Raw genomic sequence first — 12131 nt, 5'->3', positions numbered from 1 at the left:
CTTATATGCATGTATGCATGACCAATGGACATGGACAACTAAGCCGGGGACAGGGCGGAGGTGGGATGGGGTGGGGGGCGCCAATGGGGTAAAAAGGTAAAATATCTGTAACAAAAAAATAAATAAAAATTCACACACACACACACACACACACACAATATACTGTGGTATGTTTCTTTAAAGACCTACCTTTCATGCAGTTTCCAACTAATAAAGAATTGCAAAATGAAAAAAAAAAAAAAGAAATATGTTTTGAAATATTAACTCCATTTTTTAATTTTAAAATACTGAGGAAAGTCAGCTGACACCTTTATTACTTTGGGGGGAGGGTGTGCTCAGGAGCTCTTGGTGGGGCAGGCACTTCCTCTTCACCATCACAGGCTTCTGGTTGCGCAGGATGGCACTGGCTGTGAACATGGCGGCCATGCACTGATCCAGCCAGTACTTGTTCTTGCAGATCACGTGCCAGATGCTGCTCAAGGTGGTCAAGGTGTTCTTGTTGGTTGTGGTCTGCACATAGGAGGTGGCTGGCTTTTGCTGGTCCTGTCATCACTTCATGACGCCCACCACACCTTTGTCGTCGTAGCCAGCTGCATGTCTTGTGGTGAGTCAACCTGATGTAATGGAAGTTGGGGGCCTTCTGATGATTGAGTTTGGTGCTGTCTGGCAGCCTTTTCCTCTTGATCAGGAAGCTGGAGCAGTTTCACACCACCATCCATTGCAGGTGGGCAGACATTACGACAGCTCCTCTGGAGGTGGCAGCCACAGATGGAAAGAGGTAACTATTTATTTTAATTCATAAAATAATTTACTATAGTTTTGAGGAAATTTTACTTCACTGTTCTCTACTCCTCTTCCTATTCTTTCTTTTCTTCTACATTTCTTGGATCTTTCTTCTTCACCCAATTGGCTTCTTTCTCTGGATTTGGTCTCTGTTTCTATATACTTTTCTCTGATACCCCTCCTCCCATCTCCATCCAATATTTAATATTCTGTAAGAAATTAGCCAAGAATCAATAAGCATCTATTCGGGGGAGTTTTAGCATCTATGGAAATACTGGAGTGTGGTACAAGTCTTCCGGAAAGCGTGGCTATATCCCCTGGCCAGTCTACAGACTGACTGTTCCCAATACTGCCCTCTCCTTATTGCCTGTAGTCTTTCAGGAACCTGGAGCAGGGTCAGCCAGCAGATAGCTCAGCTCCAGTTTTCTTTGAGAAGTTTATGCAGACACGTATTGACTCAAGTTCATCAAGAAATACCACTAGGTTTTCAAAGTTTCACTGTGTGAATACACTACTATGACATCAATAATGACTTGGTATATTTAAAATGGAGAAGAACCAGGGCCAGTGTTGCTCAGTGGTTGGAGCATCCACTCGTGCACTGAAGGGTCCCAGGTTGGATCCTTGGGTGAGGGTTAACAATAAGTAAGTAAATAAATAAATTAATTAATTAAAGTGGAGAAAATTCTTCCAGCCCATTCTCTAGCGTGATACCCAATTAGGAATTCCTTTGAATATTTTAACTTCCTGTATATTAGTTTTCCACAATGCTTTTTTCATTGGTACAATTCCTTACTATTACAGGTAATCCCTAAGTATAGTTCAAATTGGTTGTGTAATGCTCCACCATATTAGTGTTTTACAATAATACTGTTATTTATTTATTATTGATATTAAGTCGTTTTTCATGTTTTCCACTATAAATAGTATTATAATGATAGTTTTGTGGATATATCTTTTTATTTATTTATTTATACAAATATCAGATTATTGCTTTAAGACAGATTCCTAGATGAATGAAAAAAGAAGATGTGACACACACACACACACACACACACAAATATTATTCAACTTTGAGAAAGAAGGAAATCCTGTCATTTGCGGCAACATGGATCGACCTTGAGGGTGTTATGATAAGTGAAATGAGTTAGACCAAGGAAGACAAATACTGTATGATATCATTTACATGTGGAATCTAAAATAGTCAAATTCATACAGAGTATTCTACCCTAGTTACCAGGGGCTGTGGGTGGTAGTGCTAGAAAAAATGGGGAGATGTTGGTCAAAGGGTACAAACTTCTAGTTATAAATTGAATAACTTTTGGGGATCTAATGTATAGCATGGTGATTATAGTTAACAATACTGTATTATATACTTGAAAGTTGCTAAGGGACTAGATCTTTTTTCAATTAAAGTTTACATTCAATATTATTTTATATTAGTTTCAGGTGCACAGCATAGTGGTTACACAATCATATACTTTACAAAGTGTTCCCCCTGATATTGCCAGTTCCCACCTGGTTCCATATATAGTTATTACAATATTATTGACTCTATTTTCTATAGTCTTGTAACTACCAATTTGTACTTCTCAATCCTAAGGGAATAGATCTTAAATGTTCTTACCACAAAAAAGAAATGGTAATTATGTGACCTAATGGAGGTGTTAGCTAACACTAAGGTGGTAATCATTTCCCAACACACAAGTGTATCAAATCAACATGTTGTATACCTTAAAAAATGTTATACCTCAAAAAAAAAAAAAAAAAAAAAAAAAGAAAAAGGAAAAAAAAGATAAGCTTATAGAAGCAGAATTACTGGGTTAAGGAGTATGAGCATTTTAAAAGATTTTGCTAAGTGTTGCCCAGTCATCTTCCAGGAAGTTGAGCCAAGTCCCTCACTAGCTGTGAGTAACATCCATCCCCCCTTTATTTTGTTAACTGTTGCTAACTTGATAAGTGAAAAGGATATCTTGTTATTTTAAATTTATAGAATTTATCTTTAATTACTAATGAGACTGAATATATGTATATTTTGTTAATCCTCACCAGAAGGTATTTTTCCCATTGATTTTTTTATAGAGAGTGGGAGAGAGAGACACAGAGAGAGAAACATCAATGTGAGAGAGACACATGGATTGGTTGCCTCCCGAACGTGCCTTGACTGGAGCTCGGCATCAAACCTGCAACCCAGGTGTGTGCACTTGACCGGGAATTAACACACAACCCTTTCGTGCATAGGCCAGCACTCTAACCACTGAGCAACACCGGCCAGGGCCTGAATATTGTTTAAATTAAAGTTTACATTCCATATTATTTTGTATGCGTTTCAGTCATATAGTTTACAAAGTGTACCCCCCAATATGTCCAGTACCCACCTGGCACATACATAGTTATTACAATATTGTTCCCTATGCTATACTTTACATCCTCATGACTATTTTGTAACTACCAATTTGTACTGCTTAATCCCTTCACCTAATCCCTATGCCTTAATCCTTTCACCCAGGGCCCTTAATTCCCTCTCCCCTCTGACAACCATCAGTCTGTTTTCTGTGTCTATGAGTCTGTTTCTGTTTTGTTTGTTCATTTATATTGTTCTTTAGATTCCACATGTAAGTGAAATCATATGGTATTTGTCTTTCTTTGACTGACTTATTTCACTTAACATAATACCCTCTAGGTACATCCATGCTGTCACAAATGGTAAAATTTCATTTTTTTTAATAGCCATGTAATATTCTATTGTGTGTGTGTGTATATATATATGCCACAACTTATTTATTTTAATTTTTTTATCACAACTTATTTTTATCTACTCATGTATTAATGGGCACTTGGGTTGCTTCCACATCTTGGCTATTGTAAATAACACTGCAGTGAACATAGGGGTGTATAAATTCTTTCAAATTAGTGTTTTGGGTTTCTTCAGATATAGACCCAGAAATGGAATCGCTGGGTCAAAAGGCAGTTTCATTTTTAATTTTTTGAGGACCCTCCATATGGTTTTCTTTTTAAATCCTCACTCGAGGATATTTTTTTTTTCCATTTATATCTCGGGGGAGAGAGAGAGAGAGAGAGAGAAACATTGACCTGAGAGAGACACATTGATTGGTTGCCTCCCACATGACCCTGACTAGGGCCGGGGACTGAACCACAACTGAGGTACATGCCCTTGACTAGAATCAAACCCACGACTCTTTTTTTTTTTTTTTTTTTTATCCTCACCCGAGGATATTTTTCCATTTTTTGTACAGATAGAGTGGGAGGGAGAGAGAGGAAGGGAGAGAGAGAGAGAAACATTGACGTGAAGGGACACATCGAGTGGCTGCCACCCACACGACCAACCAGGGCCGGGGACAAACTGCAACCAAAGTACGTGCCCTTAGCGGGAACCGAACCCGGGTCTCTCCGGACCGCAGGCCGACGCTCTAACCGCTGAGCCAAACTGGCCAGGGCGAACCCACGACTCTTTGATCCGTGGGCTGATGCTCTACTTCCGAGCTAAACCGGCCAGGGCCATAATGTTTCTATAGTGGCTGCACCAGTCTGCATTCCCACCAACATTGCATGACTGAATATTAAACATTTTATTAGTAAAATAAGTCCTTAGAATCCTTACTTAATTATTGTATATTATCCACCCAAAATTAGTTTTTTTTTTGTTTTTTTTTTTTGGTACTTTGACTCACTTATTTTAGAACATACAAAATCAATAGGCTTTGAATCATCTTCTCCCCATCTCCTGATGTTTGTAATGTCTAAACTTTGATCTGTTTTTAATACATCTACACTTAAAAAGGTCATTATACTTAAAGGGATCATTTATGGAATTGGCTTTAACAAAGTGTGTAGGATGGAAAACCTTTTCTTTACTATGGAAGGAATGGGTGAAGGCTCTCCTTAGCCTTTTTCTCTAGCTAATACGTTCTAGTGGCATGTGGAGGACCTTGAAAAGTTGGTTTCCTGGATCTGCGAGGGGTGATTCATCTCTTTTTGGCTCAGCCACATTTTCTAACCTCTGTATCCTTAGGCAGAAAGCTGTGGTTTAAACATGGCATCCCAATGAGTCAGGAAATGACTTCATTTCTTACCAAACTGCTTTTCTCTCTAATGGGAAGCCCTGAAATAGATGTGCCTCACATGCCTGCTGCAAGCCTTTGCTGTCATTTAGAGGAGCTATTGCTCTATCAGAACTCACACCGAAGCCTATTATTCCAGGGAGACAATTTTGTTATAAAGAAGTGATTTGTTATTTGAAGACTTGGCAAACAAGCATATGAGGGAGAAAAAAAAGTTCATTTGGAGAGATAGCAATAACTCTCAGTGAGGTGTGGTTCTACCTTACTTGGTTTTGTTTTACAGAAAGAGCCAGGATTTGGCACGAGCTAAAATTCGTTAAAACTCATTTATCAGGCTTAGCCAGTTTCTGCTCATTGCCTTTGAAAATAGACTGCCTTGTCTTTTATACACCTACATGTGATACTCTTTCTGTTGCTGAAGTGGGACAAGTTGGAAGAAATACCCAGTAAAGCAGTGCAAATGCCTTGTGCTCATAATCAGAAATTGGTGGAAATTGACACATGACAAAATAATCTGTACTAAGTTTTCCAAAGCCATGCTATGTCTCCACCACTGATTGCCTGTGCTGACTTATCATTTATTCCAAGTCTCATTGGAAGCAATTACAGACATTTTAAAACAGGCAGTCAAAATAACAAGTCATTTAGACGGGCAATTATGCATTTTATGTAGTTGTCCTTTCTATTAGAAGATGACACTATTGATGCTACAGTCTCCCCATGTAAAAAAAAATGTTGCTGAAAGACTGAAGTGTGACTGTCAGATTCTTTCCCTTGGATCACGCATGCTGTCTGTCATTTTGCTGTGAACTCAAGTGGCAGCCTGCAGGCGTCCTGGCTTTTCTTCTCCACCTCTTAGCCCCATGGCCAGGGCCTAATTACACATCATGAGCAGGCAAAGAAGATATTTACAAAGTCTGCTCATGTTGGAGATGGTTTTGAGGCCTCGATGAAGGTTATAGGCTTCTGGGTGATTCTCGAGCTTTGACCCACTGGAGGTGCAGTTGGTTTGGCAGGCATTTCCTTTAGGGTAACAAAACAGGGATGCTTTTCCACCAAGCCTGGTGTCCTTCAGCACTTCAAATCAATCCACGTCTTTTTAGTGGAGGCTGTGAAGACATAGGGTTTCTTTGTTTAATTCATATTTGTGAAATGCAGCCGTCTGACTGTGCTTAATGTGTTTGGTTGATTTGCAAAATGGGCTCTCTTCTTTAAAAAGTCAAGTTGTAAAAGGCTGTATCTTTCACTGAGAAGCTGAGTTAATAAGGAACAGCTGGGGCTGAGTGACGTCATGTGCCACCTGCATGAAAGGCCGCTCAGAGGCTCACACCAAAAGAGAGTGCCTCCGTAGAAGTGGGTTCCAGACCTCTCGTTATTTTTATAAAAATTTTTTTTTTTTTTTTTGCAGAGGATAATTTCTCCCATTGAAATCACTTGCCAAAAAAAAAAAAAAAAAAAAAAGAGAGAAAAATAGAAATCATTTGCCCATTTGCCAAACCCGAAAATGTATCACAGAGATCCAAGTTAACTTACTGTGAATGAAATTAGAGTCAAAGCCCAGGACTCATTCAGCTTTCCCATCTTAAGTAACAGTTCTTAAAGTTCCTCCTTGGAGTTTTGGGGAACAAGGATGCACAACAAAAACGTTTTTGGTAGTTTGACTTCCCACCAGCAGTGTGCTAGAGTACCCTTTTCTCCACATCTTCGCCACCATTTGTTATTTGAGGATTTATTGATGGCAGCCATTCTGGCAGGTGTGAGGTGATATCTCATAGTCATTTTAATTCGCATCTCTCTGATGATTAGTGATGTTGAGTATTTTTTCATGTCTCCCAGCCAATTGTATGTCCTGTTTGGAGAAGTGTATTCAGGTCCTCTGCCCATTTTTTAATTGTATTGTTTGTCTTCCTTTTGTTGAGTTGTAAGAGTACTCTATGTATTTTGGATATTAACCCCTTATCCAGTATATCGTTGGCAAATATGTTCTCCCAGAGAGTGGGTTCCCTTTTCATTTTGATGCTGGTTTATTTTGCTGTGCAGAAGCCTTTTAAGTTTGATGTAGTTCCATTTAATAATTTTTCCTTTGTTTCTGTTGCCCTAGGTGATGTATCAGTGAAAATTCCACTACATATGATGTCTGAGATTTTTCTGCCTACATTTTCTTCTAGGATTTTTATGGTTTCACTGGTTACATTTAAGTCTTTTATTCATTTTGAGTTTATTCTTGTGTATGGTGTAAGTTGGTGGTCTAGTATTTTTTTTTTTTTTTTGCATATAGCTGTCCAATTTTCTCAGCACCATTTACTGAAGAGATTGTCTTTTCTCTATTGTATGCTCTTGCTTCCTTTGTCGAATATTATTGTGCATACTGTATTGGATAGATACTGGGTTCTCTGTTCTGTTCCATTGATCTATATGCCTGTTCTTGTGCCAGTGCCAGGCTGTTTTGATTACAATAGCTTTGTAGTATAACTTGATATCTGGTATTGTGATCCCTTCTGTTCTTTTTTTTTTTAAATTGCTGTGGCTATTTGGGGTCTTTTATGGTTCCATGTAAACTTTTGGAGTATTAAATTTACAAATTTTATATTTCAGGGTATGTTTGTCTATTGCATCTATCGCACCTGGACAATTAGTACCAAGCAAAGATGAATCTAGACTTTTGGTGAAATGTTCTAAAGCAAGAAATTAGTAATTGCAAGAACGATGGCACAGGCTTCTTTGAGGAGATCAGAATTGACAACGGCAATGGGGAGAGATGCTGATTACAGTTTTCAGTCCACCTGGGTTCACATCAGTTTTGTTTGGGTTCATTCTCCTATATTTAAATTTGACCTCTGGAGCATTAAGTCTCTAATTTCAAATGGTTAATTTTTGTCAGTGCAGAGGACCTTTTATAGTCTTAAAAAAGCCTTTTAGATAAATTATGTATAATTTATACTTTTCTAGTTATATTTTTATATTTATACTTTTTATAAAGCAAACTTCCATGTTAATCCTATCCACAAAAAGAAATAAAACATTATCAGCAACTGAGAAGCTCCCCGCATGTCCCTTTTCCATCAATGATCCCCTTCCTGCAACCATCAAATGTAACTATTATACTATTTTTTTAAAAAAGGAATCACTGTCTTAATTTTCTTTATAGTTTTATCATCTGTGTACACTATCCCTAAACAATAGTTTTGCCTATTTTTGAACTTTATTTTAGTGAAAGATACTGTATGCATTTTTTGTGTCTTGCTTTTTACTACTCAATATTGTATTTCTAAATTCATTCATGTTCTCATGTGTAGCTCTGATTCATGAATTTTCACTGCTGTGTTAACATTCCATTGTGTAACTTACCACAATTAATTTATTCACTTTATTGTTGATGGACAGTTGTTTCTGTTTTGGGGCCACTATGAATAATGAACATTCTCATATATATGTCCTGATGTGAAGAAGTATGCATTTGTCCATGTTGCTAGATAAAGCCAAGCTTTTTTCCAAAGCAGTTGAACCAGTTTACACTTTCAGTGGCAGTGTGTAAGAGTTTGTGTTTCTCTAGCCTTGAAGCCCTTGTTATTGTAGAGTTTAACATTTTTTCCAAACTGATGGGGTGTCTCATTGTGCCCCTAATTTGCCTTTCTTGAGTTACTAATGATTTAATCACATTTTCATGTATACATATTAAAGTATGAATGCATATGTACATGTAAAAATATATGGACTCATAGATATGCATATATGTACATTCTTTGGCCATTTCTTTCTTTTTGTTTTTTTTTTATCCTCACTCGAGGACATTTTTCCATTTTTTGTTCAGTTAGAGTGGGAGGGAGAGAGAGGAAGAGAGAGAGAGAAACATCGACGTGAAAAGGACACATCAAGTGGCTGCCACCCGCACGACCAACCAGGGGCAGGGACAAACTGCAATGGAGGTATGCACTCTTAGTGGGAACTGAACCCTGGTCTCTCTGGACCGCAGGCTGATGCTCTAACTGCTGAGCCAAACCGGCCAGGGCTCTTTGAGCATTTCAATTCCTCTTTATTAAGTCAGCTGTTTAAGTCCATTTTACTATCAGTTTGTTTTCCTTTCCCCATTGATTTGTGGGAGTTCCTTTTATGTGTGTTGCAAAAATATTGTCTCCCATTTGTGGCTTGCCTTTTTACCATTTTTATTATATCTTTGATGAACACAAGTTCTTAATGTTAATGTAGTCAAGTCCATCAATCTTTTATTTATTGTCACTTCTTTTTTTTGTCTCTTTTACTTATTTCCAAAGCTATACATGTTAATCACAGAAATTTAAAAAATAAATAAGTTGCCCATAATTCCACCACCCAAAGGTAACCATTGTTAGCTGTCTTCTTCACCCCTAGCTTTACTGTGGATTACTTGACAAGATTTGACATATAAGTGATACCAAACATCATTTGTCTTTCTCTTTCTGGCTTATTTCACTTAGCATAATGCCCTCTGGGATCATCCATGGTGTTTCAAATGGCAAGATTTTCTTATTTTTTTATGGGTGAATAATACTCCATTTTGTATATGTGTGTGTGCGCATGTGTGTGTGTGAGAGTGTATAATCTCACTCTTTATATATTCATCTGTTAATGGACACATATTGTTTTTGTATCTTAGTTATTGTAAATAAGGTTAGCATGTCTTTTGATCATTTTTAGTAGCACATACATGGAATATGACATTTTCTTTATGAAAGAGAGATCCAGTTATACATACTTAACATTTAGTGGCATAGAGATGAACACGTATTCTCTACCCTTGGGGAGCTTGTTCAGTCAGAAACAGGCAAGTTTATAAATATGTGCAATAAAATGTTATAGATATGATGTTAGAAAGGTGCAGAAGGTACAGTAGAAGCCAAAGCAGAAGAGGTTGCTTTTACCTGAGTGGTCTAGGAAAGGCATTGTAAGGGTCATGCCATGCGGTGAGCAGCTGGGAAGAAGAGACGAAGAACACATCCAAAGGCTCCAGAGGCATGGTGAAATGTGTGGTAGTCAGAGAATTGCAAACTGTTGAATGTAGCTAGAATGTGAGTTGGGTGGGGGAGAAGGTGAATAAACTCACTTTAGTCATATTGCATTATTTCTTTTATATTCTGCTGGATTCAGTTTGATATCTTTTTTGGGGGGGGGGGGATAGTGGCATGAGTTCCTGAATGAAATTGGCCCGAGTTTTCTTCTCATATTTTCTTTATCAGGTTATCCTAGCCTCATAAAATAAGGTGGGGATAGTGCTCCTTCATTCTTTTTTCTCTGGAAGATCTGTGTGTGATTGGAATATTTCTTCATTGACTATTTCATAGAATTCACCAGTAGAGAGAACTAGGACTGCAGTTTTCTTTGTAAGAAGATTTTTGACTACAGATTTGGGTTCTTTAGTTACTATAAGACTTCTCAGATTTTCTCTTTTTTCAAGTCAATTTTGATAAGTTACATTTTCTAGGAATTTATCTATTTTTTAAAATTTCAAATGTTATTAATATCCTCTTATCTTTTTTAATGTCTGCAGAATCTGTAGTCATAATCATTTTTTTCACATATGATTTGGATATTTGTATCTTCTCTCTTTTTACTTGATCAACCTCCCCAAGGGTTCATCAGTTTTATTAGTCTGATGACATTGGTTAATGAAATTATATAGGATTCAAGTGTGCAGTTTTATAATATATCATGTATATATTGCATTGTTTACCACCCAAAGTCAGATCATCTTCTGTCACCATATATTTGACCCCCTTTACTCTTTACTACCCCCACCCCCTCCCCTCTGGTAACCACCATACCATTGTCTGTGTCTATGATATTTATTTGTATTGTTTGTTCAGTTATTGCTTTCAGTTTTATATTATACATATGAGTAACATGGATGGATCTTGAGAATATTATGCTAAGCAAAATAAATCAAACAGGAAAAGTCAAGAACCATATAATTTTATTAGTATTTTGAAAAATCAACTCTTGGATTTACCGCTCCTGTCCATTATATATTTGTTTTCTATTTTGTTAATTTCTTCTCTTTATCATTTCTTTAATCCTTCTTTTTTAGGTTATCTTCTGCTGTTTTCCTAACTTCTTGATATGGATGCTTAGTTCACTAATTTTCAGTCTTGCCTCTTTTCTAATATAACCATTTAAAACTTATAAATCTTGCTTTTGTTTTTGTTTCTCCAAGTGTCACTTGACCTTGTAGGTAAAGTTTTATATAATCAATGTTCAATTATATTAGTTTTCATATTTACCATTCAGTTTTGACCTTCATTCTTTTATTATATACCTTCCATTTGGAATGACTTTCCTTTAACTTGAAATATTTCCTTTCAGGTTTCCTTTAGAGAAAGACTATGGTGATATACTTAATCATTTTTTGTTTATCTGAAAATATATTTCTTTCACCCTCATTCATGAAAGGTGTATGCAATTCTAGAAGGGCATTTATTTTCATTTGTCACATTGAAAGTATCATTCCATTGTGTTCTGGCTTCAGTTGTTGAAGGTAACTCTTGATCTAACTGCTATCCTTTAAAGGATAACTGCCATCCTTTCTTCTGGTTGCTTAAGAATGTTTTTCTTTTTGCCTTTGATTTTTCTTCCAGTTCATTCTAATATGTCTAGGTGCAGACTTCTTTTTGTTTATCCTGTTTGACATTCCCTGGGCACTTGATCTGTCATCAGTTTTGAAAAATTATCACCCAATATTTCTTCAAATATTGCTTCTGCTCCATTCTCTTTTCCCTTTCTTAGATCAAATATATTTTAGACCTTCTCACTGTGTATTCCAATCTTGTTCTTTCTTATTTTTCATTATTTTCTCTGTGTTTAATTCTCTTTAATTTGTTTTTTTTTACTCCTCACCCTAGGGTACTTTTTACATTAATTTTTAGAGAGTGGAAGGGAGGGAGGGAGGGGGAGAGGAAGAAAGGGGGAGAGAGAGAGAGAGAGAGAGAGAGAGAGAGAGAGAGAGAGAGAGAGAGAAGGTAAGAGAGAAAGAAAGAGAGAGAGAGAAAGAAACATTGATGTCAGAGAGACACATGGATCGGTTGCCTCCCGCACATGCCCTGACCGGGGCTAGGGATTGAACCTGCAACCCAAGTACATGCCCTTGACTGAGAATTGAACCCACAACAGACTTTTCCTGCTCTTGAAAACTAGGGGTTGATTTGGAATCTGAGTACGTAAATCTTTGTAATCACAGCTTAATATGTGATTCTGTAAGACTTCCCATGCTTGACTGGACGTGGGCCTTAATTTCTG

At 37.1% G+C, this 12131-nt stretch overlaps 1 pseudogene; it reads right to left on the bottom strand.

The window, feature by feature from the left end:
* Window positions 1-335: 335 nt before the first annotated feature.
* On the bottom strand, window positions 336-736 carry LOC118636572 (annotated as a pseudogene).
* Between the last annotated feature and the right edge of the window lie 11395 nt (window positions 737-12131).

The sequence above is a fragment of the Molossus molossus genome, unplaced genomic scaffold, assembly GCF_014108415.1.
Source record: "Molossus molossus isolate mMolMol1 unplaced genomic scaffold, mMolMol1.p scaffold_m16_p_2, whole genome shotgun sequence".
In the NCBI taxonomy this organism is placed as follows: domain Eukaryota; kingdom Metazoa; phylum Chordata; class Mammalia; order Chiroptera; family Molossidae; genus Molossus; species Molossus molossus.
Note: the sequence above shows the minus strand (reverse complement) of the source record. Positions and strands in the feature narration are given on the sequence as shown.